General features: G+C 41.1%; 1 long non-coding RNA gene across 1 annotated transcript; it reads left to right on the top strand.

Moving 5' to 3' along the window:
* The first annotated feature begins 96 nt into the window (after nucleotides 1-96).
* On the top strand, nucleotides 97-19,236 carry LOC145526861 (uncharacterized). Its single transcript, XR_014069248.1, has 3 exons — nucleotides 97-296; nucleotides 6,516-6,570; nucleotides 15,760-19,236. It is a non-coding gene; the product is annotated as an uncharacterized LOC145526861 (long non-coding RNA).
* Nucleotides 19,237-19,657: the final 421 nt, after the last annotated feature.

A 19,657-nucleotide genomic window follows, 5' to 3' on the forward strand; every position in this document is an offset into this window, starting at 1 on the left:
TCCGAGGGTGGGGCGTTCACCGCGGTCGCCAGGGGCGCCTCCAGGCGCGGCGGGGCGGGCGCAGTCACGACGCCGCGGCTGCCCGCCCCCCGGCCCGGCCCCCAGACGCCGAAGCTCCCGGGAGCCCCGGGGCAGCATTCCAGGGTCTCCTAGCTGGCGCCCCCAGAGGCGAGGAGCTAATCGCAGAGGGAGAGGTGTCCCCTTTGGAGCTGAAATGGGGTCCCGACGGCAGGGCAGAAACGTCAGGACAGGCTGGAAGAGGTGACTTCGACGTCAGGTCCAGGCTCGACCGCAAGGTGCTTCTGGGTGTCTTCTCCTCTTCCTGACGCGTTTTCTCTGCATCTCGCCCGGCACCCCACCCACTACCCCACCCCACCACCCCACCACCCCACCACCCCACCACCCCACCACCCCACCACCCCACCACCCCACCACCCCACCACCCCACCACCCCACCACACACACACAGCTCCCTCCCACCCCCCACCTCCCACCTCCCACCTCCCACCTCCCACCTCCCACCTCCCACCTCCCACCTCCCACCTCCCACCTCCCACCTCCCACCTCCCACCTCCCACCTCCCACCTCCCACCTCTGGCATCATAACCAGTTTGTGGGGCTGGAAACCCCGAGGGCATCCCTGGCGAGGCCTCCAGCCCGGAGCTGTCCGGTCGCCCGCAAGCGCGCCCAGACCCCTCGGTCTCCGCCTCCCTTGTGGAGAGTTTGTTGGCCTCAGCTCTGGGGTCGGACGTCTCCGGCGCAGAGGAGACCGACTTTACACAGACAGGTGTTGGACTGGAAGAAGGGAAGGATAACTTAAATTAGAATCGGGCCCAGGCTAAGGGCTACGAAAGGGAGGCTGAGGTCCCAGTTAGGAGAGTCAGAGGGCTAGGAATAGGTTGTCAGTCCGCCCCGGCGGCGGGGGGCAGCCCTCGGGGAACCTGTTGCTGCAAAAAGAAATACGGTTTGGCGAGAGGTTTGGCTCCCGGAGGTCTCTGTCCTAGTGGTCGGATCTCCAATGCCACCCACCTCCACTGAACAACAAAAAACGCACTCTCCCCCACATACCCCGACACCCCGTGGACGGGCGAGTGAGCCCGCAGCGGCTCCTCACCCCCGATGGACTCCGGATTGCTTATTTGGTGGCTGCCTTGTGAAGTGCCCCCTGGACGTGGATGTTAAGACGCAATTCTCATAAATATGCCAAAAGAAAGATTAGCGGTAGGAAGTGAGAATTTATACACACATACAGGCGCGCGCGCGCTCCGTGGCGGCGGGGCTCCGGGCACCTCTGCCGGCTCCCTCTGTGGCCAAGCTGGCTGTGGTGGCGCGCGCCCGGACTGCTGGAGCAAATCCGACCTTGGGCGGGTCAGTTGGCTCCAAGGCGACCACTGTCGTCCCCAGCTGGCAGCTTTGTTCGAGGGCCCTATCGGGCCTCCTCCTTTTGTGGCACTCTATTAATTATTAAGAGAAATATTCCCGAGCTGAATTATAGATATGCCCTCTACTCACTCACCTAACCGCTGCTGGCTTGGCGAAGGACACTAGCAGGACTGCATTTTGTTGCTGTTTAATTTTTTGGATCTTTTAAAATAACTAAAAAATTCACATTGTATTCGGTGAAAAGGAAAAAAAAACCAAATTTAACTGATATGAGGTCTGATTTTCCTAACTTCTTCCAGTTAGTGACAAAAGTTAGAACCCATGTCGTGAACATATGTACCGTGATCCTCTGGCCTCAACTGCAGGTGGAAGAATTGAGAGAATGGTGCTTCCTCCCCGGATAGAGAGTCTCTGTCTCCATTCATGCCCCACTATCATCCATTTCAGAAAGTAGGGAAGGTGGATTCCTCCAAAAGCTCAAAACCATCCAGGGTACCGGCCCCAGACCCCCTCTCTACTCCACAATGTGGGGTAGTCACTTTGCCAAAAGCAGATGGTTAAGTTTATCATCTCATCAGAAGGATATTTCTCGGGATGGTAGAAGGCAGGGCTGAGAGCACAGGATCTTGTGATCAAAAAAAGCAACTGTGGAATATTTTCACGGAGATGAAAACTGAGACTGAACAACACAAAAAAGAGAACATGTGTACTGAAGCTTGGACATTTTAATTGGATCATATTAAAACATGTATCATGCTTCCACATGCCATTTACTGTTGGTTCCTATCACTGCCCAGAGAATTTTAAAGTTTAAAACGCCTGATAGTTGCTTAGTCCTGTCCGACTTTTTGCAGCCCCATGGACTGCTACCACCAGGCTCCTCTGTCCATGGAATATGAGAATGGTGTTCCTGAGATGCAGCAAATGGTGTGTGTGTGTGTGTGTGTGTGTGTGTGTGTGTGTGTGTGTGTGTGTGTTAGTTGCTCAGTTGTGTCCAACTCTTTGTGACCCCATAGACTGTAGGCTGTCAGGCTCCTCTGTGCATGGAATTCTCCAGGCAAGAATACTTACTAGAGTGGGTTGCCATTTCCTTCTCCAGAGAATCTTCCCAACCCAGGGATGGAACCCCGGTCTCCTGAATTGCAAGCAGATTCTTTACCATCTGAGCACCAGGGAAGCCCCAATGGAGTAGCACATAATTTGGGGGCAGCAAGCAAGGATTGACAAAGAAAGGGGAAATGTGTCTGAAGAATGGTGAGAATTGGAGCGTTTGCCATACAGAATACAGGGGCACATGGCACTGAGATGGATGGAGTAACTGGAACCTAAGAGGTAGTTGGGGCCCAACTGAGAAGAGCATTCTCCTCACCTGGCATCTGCCCCATTCCCAAACACACCCCTCCTTGAACTTTAGAAGAATTTCTTTATAAAGAAAACAAGAAACATTCCATTTGTCTTCCTGAAATTCTCTTAAAGATTCCTAGAAACTCCCACAGATAAATAGTAGCAGAAAGATTCTTTGCCATGACCAACAAAAATTGACCTTGTCTCAGTTTCAAAACTATTTTCTTTGGAGAGGAGAAAATTATTTTCTTGCCTTTTTTAGTCATCAGCTAGTCAAAATTCTTCAAACACATCCAAATATACTTATTACCACAAATAATTTCTCCCTGGCTTTGAATTCTCTCAGTGGTAATACAGATATTCCAGACCACACTATGAAGCCTATGCTTACATAAAAAAATGGGCAAAGGGCAGCAGGTCTTCCTTTGTACAAAGCAGACAGGAGGCTCCGTGTGATACAAACCACGTCCATTATAAAAGCTTTTGTTCTCTTTGGGGACCATGGTCTCCAGGGAATTGCCGTGGTCTGTTCATTCCTCCTCTCTCTCCCCAAGAAGCCCGCAACACCTCCCTGAATACAGGCACTGTATCCCAAGCAACCAGCGCAATACCTGACTCAGAGTAGGCACTCGATAAGAATGTACTAAAATGAATGAATAATGGAAGAGGCTTTCATTTGCCAAGAAAGCTCAGTGAATGTGTTGGGAGAAAACCCAAAGAAGATTGCTTTTTTACCTGCTTACCCCAGTCTCGCAGCTATCAGCCTTTTTAAAGTTCTGAAGGGATGTGATGGGAAAAGAATTCTGGGGATCGACTTGATTCCATGCTTCCCATTCCCTAATGTATGGATGCAGATGTTCTGAGCAGCCCATAATTCCTAATGAAATGTGAGTCATTCAGCCAGGTTTCCCTTGTAGATGGATGAGTTTCAGTGCCTTTTCATCACACCACCTTCCATTCCATTGTAGGCATACCACTACTGGTCAGGTCTCAAGACCTCAGAACAGCATAACCACTTCTCATTAAAGTGAGGAAACATCCGTCCTGGAGAGAAAGACTAACTACTCACTTCCTGACTCTCTGATCACAACTCAATGTCAGATAGAGCAAGCAGATGCCTGCTCTCTGCCCTGGGTGGACACCTGCGGTCTAAAGGGTGAGATACGCATCCGTGCACCCATGTGGTCAGGGTCTGATAGAAGTCACACGAGGAGCAGAGAGAAGCAGCACTAACTGAGGTTAGAAAGGTCCTCAAGGCAGAAGGAGCCACGGGACAAAGGCTTATGGAATAAGAATGGCAAGAATAAGTGTAAGGGGACTTCCTTTTTGGTCCAGGAGTTAAGAATCCATCTTCCCAGTATGGAAATTCCTTAAAAAACTGGAACCATATGACCCAGCATTCCCACTAATAGGCATATACCCTGAGGAAACCAAAACTGAAAAAGACACACGTACCCCTATGTTCATTGCAGCACTGTTTACAACAGCCAAGACATGGAAGCAGCCTAGATGTCCTTTGACAGCTGAACAGATAATGAAGCTGTGGTACATAAATACAATGGAATATTAGTCATTAAAATGAATGCATTTGAGTCAATGCTAATGAGATGGATGAAACTAGAGCCTATTATACAGAGTGAAGTAAGTCAGAAAGAGAAAAACAAATATCATATATTAATGCATATATATGGAATCTACAAAGATGACTAACCTATTTGCAGGGCAGCAATGGAGACACAGACATAGAGAACAGACTTATGGACATGGGCAGAGGAGGAGGGAGGACAAAGAGGGTGGGACAAATGGAGAAAGTAGCAAGGAAACATATACATTATCATATGTAAAATAGATAAGCAATGGGAATTTGCTGTATGACTCAGGGAACTCAAACTGGGGCTCTGTAACAACCTAGAGGGGTGAAGGGGGTGAGAAGTGGGAGGGAGGTTCAAGAAGGAGGGGACATATGTATACCTAAGGCTGATTCATGCTGATGTACAGCAGAAAGCAACACAATATTGTAAAGCAATTATCCTTCAATTAAAAATAATTTAAAAGAAAAAAAATATCTGTCTTCCAATGCAGGCAACATGGGTTTAATCTCTGGTCAGGAAACAAACAACCCACAGGCCTTGGAGCAATTAAGCCTGCACACAACAATGAAAGACCTTGCATGCCACAACTGAGACCCGACACAGCCAAATAAATAATTTAAAAAAAAAAATGAGTGTAAGAATAAGCAAAGATAGGCAGAGAATCCAATTGGAATAGCAATAGGAAGTAGTGAGTGTGCACTTAGATATGCCTTTCTATTCAAGAGTGTGAACTAGGATCTATGATAAAACACTGCATAGATGAATTCTCAACCCTTTTTCCACCTTTACACACAGGGTAGATGTGGTTCACATGGATGACACACTCCCCTGGGCAAACCCAGATTAGCAGCTGCAGAATCCATTAAATAAACTGTGTCACAGACATTTCCAGGTTTCCTGGCTACAGTAGCATCTTTTTCTTCCATCTATGAATGCATCTGAGAAGCCAAGTGAGAGAAATTGAGTTGGCAGAACCTTAAATCATCTCAGACTTAGATTTCTGAATGTAAATCAATCAAAAATGTTTTTCTTTAACTGAAGTAACTAAGAATTTGTGATGTACTTCACCTTTAACAGTAATATACCACGATAGGGAGACACTGCAGTTGAGATCCACCCTGGTCAGATCCAGTCATTCCTCTGATCCAAGATCCCCTGTGGATACCAAAACCCACAGATACTCAAAGCCCTTAATATAAAATGACATAGTACTATCAGCCTTCCATTTCTGCCAGCTTTCCATCAGCAGATTGGTTTGGTGGGCTGCACGGATACAGAACTGGTAGGTACTGAGGGCCAACTGTACACTATAACAAGGTGAAGCAGATTCATCCTTTTAGCTCTTCATTATGCTTTCCTTATATGTAGTTTAGAAAATAGGGTAGTTATGCAGACTTGCTTATAAGAAGTATCCACCCTAGTACAGATAAAATTCACCCATAGCCTTTTGTGCTGGCACCCATCAATCAGGAGCAAACTTGGGACAGAGGTGAAAGGAAGACAGTTTAGGCATAAAAGTGTTTTTAGTTCATACAGACATTATCACCACTGTGCCTTCCATATTAACTCCTAAAAATTTATGTCAAGGAGCTTTGCCCATATAACTGAAGGTGGGCCTTTTTATAAAAATAAGAGGTCATGGTATACTTCCTGCCAAGAATGTGTTCCAGACTCTCTGAAGGTCCCTTTAAATATGGTCAGTGACTACAGAACAGGCTGGATTCCAGTCTTTTATTAGTTGGCTCCTTTCCCATCTCCTCCATTTTGATTGTGATCAATACCTCTCACCCCCTAGGACAGACATCACCAAGCTTTAAAACAGGCCTTTGCTCTACAGCATAAGAACGTTTATTCACCTTCTCCCGGCTTCCAGTACCTATCACAACCCTGATTATCTCTCCATCATCAGACAAATATTACTTCTGATTTGTATAAGTACTACAAAGACTTTGTTCAGCATATGCTTTCCAAAAGAAGGGCCAATGTTGTAAGAAGGATGTAGAAGAAATTTCTAGTAGGTACACATCAGTTAAGATATCTACCCCAAATTATTTCTGCTCATTGCTCACTTTCTTCACTCCTGGCTGGAGATAGAAACACGGTTCTGGGGGTTAGTCAACTGATACACTGTCGGGGTTAGGGGCACCAACCCTCTGTGCAGTCAAAAATCTGAGTATAATTTCTCCCTTTCTGCAGGTGGCTGTTCGTGGATTTAATCAACCAACTACAGTGTATCTGAAAAAAATTCTATGTAAGTGGATCTGCACAATTCAAATCCATGTTGTTTAAGGATCAACTGTATTTTAGAACCAAAACCACAAATAAACAATGCTGAGAATATGAGTGTCATAGGTTGTTAACTTACGGTTTCTCATCATGGTTGCTGAGAATAGCACATCAGTCATTAGGTTTTTTTTTTTTTTAATATTTAATTATTTATTTGTCTACACTAGATCTTAGTTGCAGCATGTGGGATCTAGTTCCCGGACCAGGGATTGAACCCTGGGCCCCCCGCTTTGGGAGCACAGAGTCTTAGCCACTGGGCCACCAGGGAAGTCCCAGTCATTAGGTTTTATATACACTAGAAGTCCCTCTGATTTACATCTCAGTCAAACCCACAAATCAGCTCTCATTCTGAATAGACACAGAGAACATAGGCTGACAGCCCCAAAGATCACACGAGAGTGCAAAAACTGACAGTCTTCTTTAGACGGTTTTTCAAAAAGTGTCCTTTTCTGGATTCATACATAGATTTGAACTTGAAAGGAAATTACAGTGAAATTCTAATGATTTACAACAGCCTTTGGGGAAAAAAATAAACATTAGACTAAAGCAATTACTCTTGGATTGTTTTCAGGGCTGGAGCAGAGACCCGATGCTGAGGTTATAGGATTGTCTCTCTGTAGCCTCTTGGGTGCAAAACCTCCAACAAGCTATTTAACCTTTGTGAACCTTAGTTTCCTTATCTATAAAAAAATAAACTGTACCATCAGTCCCAATTTACAAGAACCTGAGAGTGGAATTATATAAGAAAATGTAGGAAAACTGCTCTACAACCATAGAAGTACAATATAAATAGGAGACATTGTTATTTTAAAGTAGCAATCATCTGTTATGGACTTAATTTTTTGTGCACCTCCCACGCTCCAAATTCTTATGTTGAAGCCCAAAACTCCAGTGTGATGGTGTTTGGAAATGAGGCTTTTGGGAGATACTTAAAGTTAGGTGAGGTCATAAGGATGGGGCCCTTATGAAGGGATTGATGCCCTTATAAAAAAGAGACATCAGAGAGAGATTAATCTCTCTCAATATACCCCTACCTTCTCTCTCTTAGAAAGATGGTGGCTGCCTAAAAGCCCAGAGAAGAGGCCTCAGAATGAAACCAACCTTACAAGTACCTTGATCTTAGACTTTAGAGCAGCCACACTTAAGAAAATAAACTCCTATTGTTTAAGCCACTCAGTCTATGGTATTTTTCCATGGCAGCCTGAACTGATTAAGACATCATCAAAACTTGATAACAGATATTTAACTTGTCTTTACTAGCAGACTTCACTATGGTATTGGAAACTAGTACCTGACACTCAGCATGTGTTGGGTAAGAAATAGTCATTACAGGTTTTCTTTCAAGGAATGGAAAGATTTGTAATCAACTTGAAAATTGTTAACATGGTAGTAAAATTTTGTCAAGTCTTCATAACCTAAAACTCACTCTAAACCAATTTGTAATTTTTGGCAGTTTTTCTTTTAAAATGACTATAGATGACATTAGGTTGAATATTCTGAATATTGGTAACAGTATTAACTGTTCATTGTGAAAGTTTCAGTCACTCAGTAATGTCCAACTCTTTGCGAACCCATGGACTGTAGCCTGCCAGGCTCCTCTGTTCATGGGATTCTCCAGGCAAGAATACTGGAGTGTGTTGCTATTCCTTTTTCCAGGGGACCTTCCTGACCCAGGGATCAAACCTGTGTCTCCTGCATTGCAAGTGAATTCTTTACCATCTGAGCCACAGGGAAGCACTTCAACTGTTTATGAAGTCAACATAATTTTATTGAGCATCTCCTTTGTCTCCGGCATTCGTCTAAGCATGAAGCAGTAATGATAAAGTCCCTGCTTTAAAAAATAAAAATAAAAACAAAACAAAGTTATTTCAGACAACAATAACTGTTATGAGAAAAATATTATAAAGTAATAGAGTGTCAGGAAAAAGAGTTTCAAGTTCAGTTGAATAACTGTAGAAAGCCTTCTGAGAAAGTGACATTTGAGGCCTACATGACAAGAAAGCTTGCCATGTGAAGATTAAGGGCAGAGAAGACAAAGAATGTTACCAAAGATATGAGATGTGGTCCAAGAACTGAAAATGTCAGAGAAGGATAGCTAGAAAGCAAAGACTTTCCCAAAAGAGTCTAGTGAACAGACAGCATCTAAATGGACACGAATCCTAATATGATTTAATTCTACTGCCATCACCTAATCATTCTAAGTGGGGATTGTGGCAATGCATCTCCCGCCTTCCTTGCTCAGCCCCCAATTTCAGGCTTAATCACTCTTCTAAGTACCTGAGAATGGAGGGAAAGGGGCCTTCCTATGGCGGTAGGAAGGTAGTCCTGGGTGGAAAGAAGAGTTCATAGTTCTACATCAGAAAACCCATTGACATTTATGAAAGAAGCAATGATTGCTCTCCCCAGGTGTTCCGATTTGTACATTAGTTTCCAGATTTCTATCCCTGATCTGGTGCTACCTAGTCTCCAAAATGATGTGCTGTCTCTGTTACAGCTTCTTTTTCTAGTAATGGTTCTTGTCATAGAAAGGAATAGAAAGCAGTTCAAGGTAGCTCATAAGATATCAGCTTACAGTAAGGATACTGTCAGATCTTACAGGAGTCCACAAAAGAGCTGAAGAACTAAGATTTAAGAAAAACGGAGGTATATATTGAGACAACCTAAAAGTTCATTCACATTTTTCTGTAGTGAAATGAAGTGAAAGTTGCTTAGTCATGTCCAACTCTTTGAGACTCCATGGACTATACAGTCTGTGAAATTCTCCAGGCCAGAATACTGCAGTGGGTAGCCTTTCCCTTCTCCAGGGGATCTTCCCAATCCAGGGATCAAACCCAAGTCTCCCTCATTGCAGGCGGATTCTTTACCAGCTGAGTCACAAGGGGAGTCCACATTTTGGTAAGATGTCATATTTTTCTGTAACATTTTACCAAAAGCTCAAATTAACTTTTCAAGTTGAGTTCAGTTGCTCAGTCATGTCCAACTCTTTGCAACCCCATGGATTGCAGTACACGAGGCCTCCCTGTCCATCACCAACTCCTGGAGCCTACTCAAATTCATGTCCAATTGGTGATGCCATCCAACCATCTCATCCTCTGTCATCCCCTTTTTCTCCCACCTTCAGTCTTTCCCAGCATCACGATCTTTTCCAACGAGTCAGTTTTTCACATCAGATGGCCAAAGTATTGAAATTTCAGCTTCAGCATCAGTCCTTCCAATGAATAGTCAGGACCGGTTTCCTTTAGGATAGACTGGTTGGATCTCCTTGCAGTACAAGGGACTCTTCAAGAGTCTTCTCCAACACCACAGTTCAAAAGCATCAATTCTTCTGTGCTCAGCTTTCTTTATGGTCCAACTCGCACATCCATACATGACTGCTGGAAAAACCATAGCCTTGACTAGACGGACCTTTGTTGGCAAAGTAATGTCTCTGCTTTTTAATATACTGTCTAGGTTGGTCATAACTTTCTTCCAAGGAGTAAGCATCTTTTAATTTCACGGTTGCAATCACCATCTGCAGTGATTTTGGAGCCCAAAAAATAAAGTCTCTCACTGTTTCCACTGTTCCCCATCTATTTGCCATGAAGTGATGGGACTGGATGCCATGATCTTAGTTTTCTGAATGCTGAGCTTTAAGCCAACTTCTTCACTCTCCTCTTTCACTTTCATCAAGAGGCTCTTTTGTTCTTCTCTGCTTTCTGCCATAAGGGTGGTGTCATCTGCATATCTGAGGTTATTGATATTTCTCCCGGCAAACTTGATTCCAGCTTGTGCTTCTCTCAGTCCAGCATTTCTCATGATGTACTCTGCATATAAGTTAAGTAATCAGGGTGACAACATACAGCCTTGACGTACTCCTTGTCCTATTTGGAACCAGTCTGCTGTTCCATGTCCAGTTCTAACTGTTGCTTCTTGACCTGAATACAGGTTTCTCAGGAGAAATGAACTTTTGGTGAACCATATATATATATAAAGGCTTCCCTGGTGGCTCAGATGATAAAAAATCTGCCTGAAATGCAGCAGACCCAGGTTTAACCTCTGGGTCAGGAAGAACCCCAGGAGAAGGGCATGGCTACCTATTCCAGCATTCTTGCCTAGAGAATTTCATGGACCAAGGAACCTGGCAGGCTACAGTACATGGAGTCGCAAATATAGACAGGTAGATAGAGAGTCTCAGTAATGAGTCTGCTTTTCTATAATATCTCCATGCGTGTGGTCCCACATGGCCACTTAGTCCATCGTTATACAGTCTTTCAATTTAAAGGTCCTTCACATGCTTTAAAATTTCTAAAAGAAGAAATCTGATTGATTGAGCTCAACTTTTTAACCAAGCCAATCAAGTCACAAATTACTGGCTTAACAGGTCAAATCACCAATGTCCCAAAGGGAAGTTCACTCATCTGAGTCTGTGCCTGGAATGAGATTTTCTGAACAGGGGCTAATACAAATCCAGCTCACTAATTCTAACAGCAGCATGCCAGGTTGTTTTAAAATCTTGGGAAACCTTTGCTACTCTTACTTATAGAGGATCTTCCTGGCATCATATCTAGCATATTTTAAATGCTTACACTTTTGAGGTTAGGGATTATGTAAACTATTTTACAATGGAGTTGCAGCTCACTAGTAGACAGTATTACACTGAAATTTTGCAGTATGTCCAGTTTTTTCTGTACTTCAGAGACAGTGATTTCATTTTAAGAATGTAGACATTTTGTAGCCTCCTGGAAAGGATATATGCACATAGGCATGGCCCAGAAATAAACCACAATCCCTGAACAAAGAAATAACTTGATAACTGTCAAGTACTTAAGAATCTTGACTTTTAAGGTATTATTAAATAATCATATTTTTGGCTGACAAACTCTGGTTGAAATACATCCTCACTTACCTGTTTATTCATCTGCGTGTGAATACATGCCGATGTATGTGAATGTATCCTGTGTTTATGTTGTCTTCTATGTTGTGTGTAAGCTATAGTGGGAAAGTTAATTATTAAACTCTGCAAATGCGCCCAGAGGCTACTTTGAGCGATGCATCAAAAAAGAAATCTAAAAATAACTAAGTAATAAATAGCCATTTGCAGATGGGAATTTTTTGTGCAGCTTTCTAAACAACAGCAGGTTTCCTTAAGACATTATAGAATTTTTCCTGATGTTTTACTAGGTGTACTAAATCTAACATACTTAAACACAGATCATTTGAATAAGGATGTGATAAAATTGACTGGATCCAAATTAAAGTTATTTTTAGGACAATATCAAACCACTGCATTCATCTTAGAATAGATTCACACATGCATATTCTTCTGTGTTAGTTATGACCAAGAGAGTCATTTCTGAGAGGCAGAGCATTCCAGTAAATATTTTAGAATACTACATTGTCAAAAATGTAAGGACGATTCTGAAAAATAATACCTTGATTGCTTAGTGTTTTAATTGTTCAGAGTCACTCAGAAGAAATATTTTAAAAGGGAGACTAAACTAGAATGTAGAAGTTCATTATGGTCGAGGAATATGCTGCAGAAATATTTAGGTTAGAAAGATGCAGAATCTGCAGCAAGAGACTTACTGAAAAATGCAAGAGAATTGGGAGTTTCTTAGCAGGAGTGACATACCAAGATTTATAAACAATTAGAATAATATTTAATAATAGGCAAAATTTAAAATCATCTTACAGAAGAGTGGGCTTGATGTGTGATAATCTGAGATGGTTTCTTCCATTTGGGACAAAAGTATTTGGTGCCCTCTTTCAAGAGAGCTCTGGTTCATATAATCTTCTGCCACCACTAATGTATATGCAGTTAGTGGTCTAGTCATGTGCCTCAAACTTAGCTCAACAGAGTCCCCGTACTAATAATATATTTAATAGCACTATTAATTTTTATTCTCAAGACAGAGCATCTCCTTCAAGTGATGAACTTTGGCTCTGGTTTGAAGCTTAAAGAAAGGACTGATGCTGAAGTTGAAACTCCAATAATTTGGCCACCTGATGCGAATAGTCAACTAATTGAAAAAGATTCTGATGCTGGGAAAAATTGAGGGCAAGAGGAGAAGGGGGAAACATAAGATGAGATGGTTGGATGGCATCACTGACTCAATAGAAATGAATTTGAGCAAACTCTGGGAGATAGTGAAGGATAGGAGAGCCTGGTGTGCTGCAGTCCATGGGGTCTCAAAGAGTGGGACACAACTTAAAGATTGAACAACAACAACTTGTCTTTAACTCATGGGAAGCTATTGAATATTTCATTGCTAAGTTGAATGTGCTGCATACAAAGAATAATTTGACTTGTTTATGATGATATATAGATTACAAGGGCACAGTCTCTAAAACCAGCAAATCTCTATCCACTACTAGATAGATACATGACTTTGATTAGTTTTCTAGAGTTTTCTAAATGGAATGTTCTCATCCACAAAGTGAGAATGATGATTTCTGCTTGATAAAGTTGTTGTAAGAATTGGAGGAGATAAAATAAAGTATGTGAAAGACAAAATGCACAAGACAACAGAGGAACTGATTTTATTCGAGCCATTACAATGTGTAGATTATTCACTAATGAGGAAAGTCTCAGATAAAAGGAAAGGGGGTGGGGGTTTTATAGAAACAGATAAAAAAGGACTCATCCTTGAATCATACGGGGGTCATGAGAAAAGATGGAGGTGAGTCTTACCCCAGAACATGGAAATAGAATAAAAGTCTATGTGTATATCATACTCAATGCTGATAAATCAGAGAAAACATTGCAATTTTTATTACACAAAAAGTATTAAACAACTCTCATTTGCCAAAGATTTATATAAAGCATGTAAGCTTGAAATCATAAAACTTTTCTGATTTGGTTTCTGTAAGAATATTTTCAAAATTTGGCATATTGAAAATCTTAGTAGTTCACAAAACTCCCCTGGTGGTCTAACGGTTAAGAATCTGCCTGCCATGCATGGGACATGGGTTTGATATCTGGTGCAAGAAGATCCCACACGCCACTGAGCAACTAAACCTACATGCCACAACTACTGAGCCTGTGTTCCACAACAAATGAAGTCACTGCAATGAGAAGCTCGCACACCATAGCTAGAGAATAGCCCTTGCTTGTCACGTCTAGAAAAAACCAGCACACAGCAATGAATACCCAATGCAGCCAAAAGTAAATAACTACATAATATAAAAAACATTTTTAAAAAGAAAATCTTAGTAGTTTTATTTCCTTAATTTCTGGATATTTTAGGAATATTCAATTTACATATGCAATAATTTACCTGTCAGCCAATCAAAACAGAAGTGCTTAAACAGTTCTTTAAGGTAAAAATCAAATATGGTAATTCCAACTGGAGGTAGGAAATATTACACACCCACATATTGAGAGGTAAAGACCTTTTTGAGTCACAGACATAGACATACAAAGAGAGAGAGATGTTTACAGTTTCAGATCTAAAAATTTTGGTCATAGGTCAAGTATATACAAAGCCAGAAAAGAAAAACTCACTAATCCATATCAAAGAGCTATTCTAAATTGATTTGGACTCCAAATAGACAAACTGACAAGACTAACAAAGCAGAATCTCGGTCATCTTTCATCTGACAGAGATAAAATCTCTATAAACCAGTCATTCCTTTACAGAGACTGCCAAATGGTCAGACCACAAAACCTGAAGAAGCTAGCAGTAGAAATCAGGCATGTGTTAAAAATGAACTAAAATCAAATCCTAACCATGCTACCGAATAGACTATACACAAGTCCATAGCACAGGACCAGGAGGTGGACTTACCATTGGGTCACGAATCATTAGCCAGGAGCAGAGGACAAAGGGTTCCAGAAGTCCTTTCCTGGGTGGAGCACACAGGGATCCAAAAGTGATGTCATATCTGAGTTACAGTACCAAGCTGGGAAAGACAAATGCAGAAAAGGAGACTATTTTATATACACTGTTACAATAGGAAGAACATTCATAAACGCGGAAGGTCTCAAAAACACAGGAGGGAACTTGGAATTTTTTAGGGATAAATAAGCAAGAAGGTCATCCTGGAGTTTATGGAAGTCCTTGAAAAGGAGGCAAGTGGGTCTTCACTCAAAATACACCAGCACAGGGGAGTCATTAGAGGGCAGGAAGATTTCTTAACTATTATTGCTATTCAGGAGCAAAGGGCTCAGACATAAAGTTCAGCATTATTACACCATCAGCTTTGTAAAATGTTTACTCATGAACAATGTGTTGGCAATTATTGTTGGAGAGGGCCACGTGTTTAACAGTACACTTTATGTATTCTGTGTAGAGTAAAATACCCACTATTCTTTACTAGCTGCCTGACTTTGGGGACATTACATGATTTCTCTGATTTTTAATTTTCTTATCAGTTCATTGGGCATAAAAACATTGTCTTCTTCATAAAGCTATTGTGAAGATCAAATAGATTAAAGATAAAAAATTCTAAGACTAGATTCTCACCTGGTGAGCTCTCATAAACAATGGTTAACTGTTATCATCACTATTTAGAACTGAAAGACTCTATTGGAAAGTACTTCATTTTCTTTTTTTTATTTCTGAAACCCACCTGACAAAGTAAACATTTCTAGAGCACAAGGATTCACTTTTTTAATTTGCCAGATCGGTTTGGTAATTTTAACAGAAACTTAATACTTGTTAACATAATATTTTAAATTTTTAACACTTCATTGGGCTGTGTGTGTGTATATGTGCTTGGTCACTCAGTCATGTCCAACTCTTGGAGATCACATGGACTGTACTCTTCTGTCCATGGAATTTCTCAAGCATTGGGATAGACATTTTGAATTTATTTCTTTGAAAAGTTCTGATATTATAAAGGAAACTGGGAATAAGGTGTCCTTAAATAACTAACTGAATATTAAAATCACGGTTGGAGAAAACTAGCTGGCGTTTGTCTGTGTTGTGTTAAAATCCATAATTCTGCTGTATCCCAAGGTGAGCTGATGTAAACTGGAAAACTGATAGAGGATGGTTTGAGAAAATCTTTTTAAAAAAATCTTGTCATCTTTCCTTTTGATGAGTAAAATTAATGGTATAGAAATCTTACCAGATCATTGTTCATGTGAATATGGTTTTGGGAAAATAAAAGGTTTTGCTGTTTAAGAATACCAAATGAAGTAATCCTAAATGTTCTTTTTTTTTTCTTTAAGTTTATTTATTAGCTTCACTACGCAGCACGTGGGATCTTAGTTCTCCAACCAGGGACTGAGCCTTTGACCTCTGCATTGGATAGTGGAGCTTCAACCACTGGACCATCAGGTAAGTCCCAGCCCTAGGCATTCTTGAACAGACATGTAATTCTCTGCCTCTAGAGCAGAGAGAGCTTCGGCACAGGGTTCAGAGTCTATCTTTAACTGTTCTCAACCTCTGACTGCTGGTATTACTGCTACCTACATTATGACTTTTAAAATACTGAGAAGGAAAACAATTTATGCTGATTTCCTTGACTCCCTACCTTTGAGGAAGACTCACTTAAAAAGGTGAAAGGGATGAAATGGGGAAGCAGTTTGGGTTATTTTGAGCAGCCTCTCAACTGGTTTACATCTGCATTGCTGATGGGAGCAAAATTATAGCTATCGGCTAAAGAACTCTTTAAGTCATCCAGTTCAGGACCAAAAACAAACAAACAAACAAAAAAAGATTCATTTCAAGAACTCAGCATCATAATAGACCATCATAGAAAGCACAAGTATGCTTAAGAAGCTTTGAATCCACCTAGATGCTTGGGAAGGCGAAACCAAATCTTACATGGTATAGTGCCAAATAAATAAGATACAAGTCTTTGTGACAAGTCTCTGAAGTTTGACAGCTTTGACTCAAATTCTGATTCCATCACTTATGGACCATCACTTGACCATGGGCAATTAACTAAAATTTGTTTTCTTCATCTGAAAAGAAAATAAAGGAAGTACACGCAATGTGGAATTGCTTAGAGGATTAAAAGAGAGAATTTAAGCACTCAGTTCCTGGCCCATTGTATGTACTCTAGTGAATGCTAGCCACAGTAATATGGTGTAGTAAAACAGTATATAAGTAGTGTATATTATAAGGAATTTATATATAGGCCACTTGCATAGCCTACAATTAATTTATCTGACAGTATGTAATTAAATAGTGTTTATGGTGGTACAGATACAAATGTTATACCAAGTCAAAGGAAAGAAGAACAGTGGGAGTATCAGAAGGGAAATTAATGCTCTTGGTACCATGCCTGGCAAGTGTTAACATGCTGTTCTGTGCTTAGTCGCTTAGTCATGTCTGACTCCTTGCGACCCCATGGACTGTAACCCACCAGCCTCCTTTATCCATGGGGATTCTCCAGGCAAGAATACTAGGGTGGGTTGCCATCCTTCCTCCAGGGGATCTTCCCAGCAAAGGGATGGAACTCAGGTCTCCTGCATTGTAGGCAGATTCTTTATTGTCTGAGCCACCAGGCAAGTATTAATAGTAAGGACTTAATACATATTAGGTGTTTTATTGCCACTGCTATTGATTTACTAGGTTTTGCAGAGAAGATTAAACTTGAACTGAACTTTAAAATTGGGTAAGATAAGGCTATAAGGATCTCTCGTGTGGAGCCAATAGCAGGAGTGAAGTTACTGATGTGGGTATTACCATGACACAGTCCCCCAAAGCCAAAACATTACTCTTACAAGAACCAGTGGGGATATGCTCTGATTTTTCTATCAAGTCATTATCATTACTTTCCTCATTATTAAGAGCTGCTCTTCCTTATAGTGTTTGGTGCCAGTGACCATATGCACTGAGCTGAATGATGGACAACAACAAGATATGTCCTCTGTATCCTAATTCCCAGAATCTGTAAATATTATCTTATTTGGACAAAAAGGTCTTTGCAGATGTAACTCAGATCTTGAGATGAAGAGATCATGCTGGTTTATCCAGGTGGGCCCTAAATCTGATGACAAGCATCCTTAAAAAAGAAACACAGACAAGAGAAGACAACATGGCCCCAAGGGCAGAGACTGGAATAAGGCAGCCACAAGCCAAGAATTCCTAACAGCCACCAAAAGCTGGGAGAGGCAAGGAACAGAATCTCCCTTAGAGACAGAGCAATGCTGTCACGTTGGTTTTGAACTTCTGGCCTCTAAAACAGTGGAAAAAATAAATTTCTATTTCTTTATTTAACCATCAACATTGTGATATTTTCTTACAGTTGCTGCAGAAAACTAAAACACTATGCCAAACTTTTTCATTATTTAATTAAAGCATTCTATAATTTTCTACAGTCATCTATAACAATATAGATGTTATGATTACCATTTAAGAGTGCTACAGCAATGTTTAACAGGTGTGTCTAACCTAGTCTAAAGGGAAGATCAGCAGAGACTTCTTAAAGGAAGAAGTGTCTAGATTGCAATCTGTTGGATTGGAGTGGAGTAGGAGTTAGCTGAGACAGAGCTGAGAAGGGAGTTAAGTACATGGAGGTCCTAGATCAAGGAATAAGGGGCTAAATAAAGTTTGGAGAGGCTGAGGAGCACTAGGGAGCATAACAAAGGTCTAAGGGATGGTGGAGGATCATCCTGGGCTTGAGTTATTGCTGTTGTTGTTCAGTCACTAAGTTGTGTCTGACTCTTTGAGACCCCATGGGTGGTAGCAATCCAGGCTTCTCTGTTCTCCACTATCTCCCAAAGTTTGCTCAAATTCATCCATTGAGTTGGTGATCTTATCTAACCATCTCATCTTCTGCCACCCCTTCTTCTTTTATCTTCAATCTTTCCCAGCATTAGGGTCTTTTCAAATGAGTTGTCTCTTTGCATCAGGTGGCCAAACTACTGGAGCTTCAGCTTCAGCATCAGTCCTTCCAATGAATTTTCAGGGTTGATTTCCTGTAGGATTGATTGATTTGATTTCCTTGCAGTCCAAGGGACTCTCAAGAGTCTTCTCCAGCTCCACAATTCAAAAGCATCAATTCTTCAATGCTCAGCCTTTTTTTGGTCCAACTTTCAAATCCATACATGACTACTGGAAAAACCATAGCTTTGATTATATGGACTTTTGTCAGCAAAGTGATGCCTCTGCTTTTTAATATGCTTGTTTAGGTTGATCATAGCTTTCCTTCCAAGAACGAAGTGTCTTAATTTCATGGCTGCAGTCATCATCCACAGTGATTTTGGAGCCCAAGAAAATAAAATCGCTCAGTGCTTCCAACTTTCCCCTTCTATTTGCCATGAAGTGACAGGACCAGATGCCTTGATCTTAGTTTTTTTAATGTTAATTTTCAAGCCAGCTTGAGAAGTGTTCCCTAAAAGCAGTAAGAGGCTGGCTGTAGAAGAGGTCACACCTCCAACACTCCAAGAACAAGCAGAGGTCAGATTCTCTTTGTTTTATCAGCTAGTCTACTACTCTTTTGATAAATAATTGATAGGCCTGAGTTATTTTAAACCTGAGGGTATGGGAGAGGTAGGAAAAAAGAAGGGAGATAAAATACACATGGAAGTTGGCATATGCTATCCAGGGTTTTGCAGAAACCAGGTGGTAGCCCCCAAAGGAAATCAATAACCACTGCTTCTATTTGTAGCTCTGTTTCCACAGAAACATGTTTGTGGGTGAATTTGGAAAGCAGATTTACAATGCCAAAACCACCAGTCCAAAAAAGAGAAAAATGCAGTTTGAATAAACTTTTTACTGTAGTGACAAATGTTTGATTTTACTAAAATTTTTCCATTTAATTAACTGAATTTGGAAGGGATTATGAAATAAACTCAGCCATGCTCCTGTAGGCACAATAATACTGAAATCTGGAAGCAATATTAGCTTCAGTGTAAACAGCTTACATAGAAGGTGTAGAAAAAAGTTTGATTGACCTGTCAAGTGGAACTTATTTGCAAAAATAATGCTTATAGTCAACTTTAAGACATTGTGCTAGTGAGGTTAACATTGATTAGAAGAAAAAACATCTCATTTCACTTTTGTGGCTTCCTAAATATTGAATGTTACACCATGCATGCTGTAGGCACATGGTTAAAAATGTTCTTCAAATCATCTTCCACACGTAATTCCTCAGACAATATAAAATTCTTCTTA

The sequence above is a fragment of the Giraffa tippelskirchi genome, chromosome 11 (assembly GCF_054371585.1).
Source record: "Giraffa tippelskirchi isolate mGirTip1 chromosome 11, T2T-mGirTip1v1.2.pri, whole genome shotgun sequence".
Classification (NCBI taxonomy): Eukaryota; Metazoa; Chordata; class Mammalia; order Artiodactyla; family Giraffidae; genus Giraffa; species Giraffa tippelskirchi.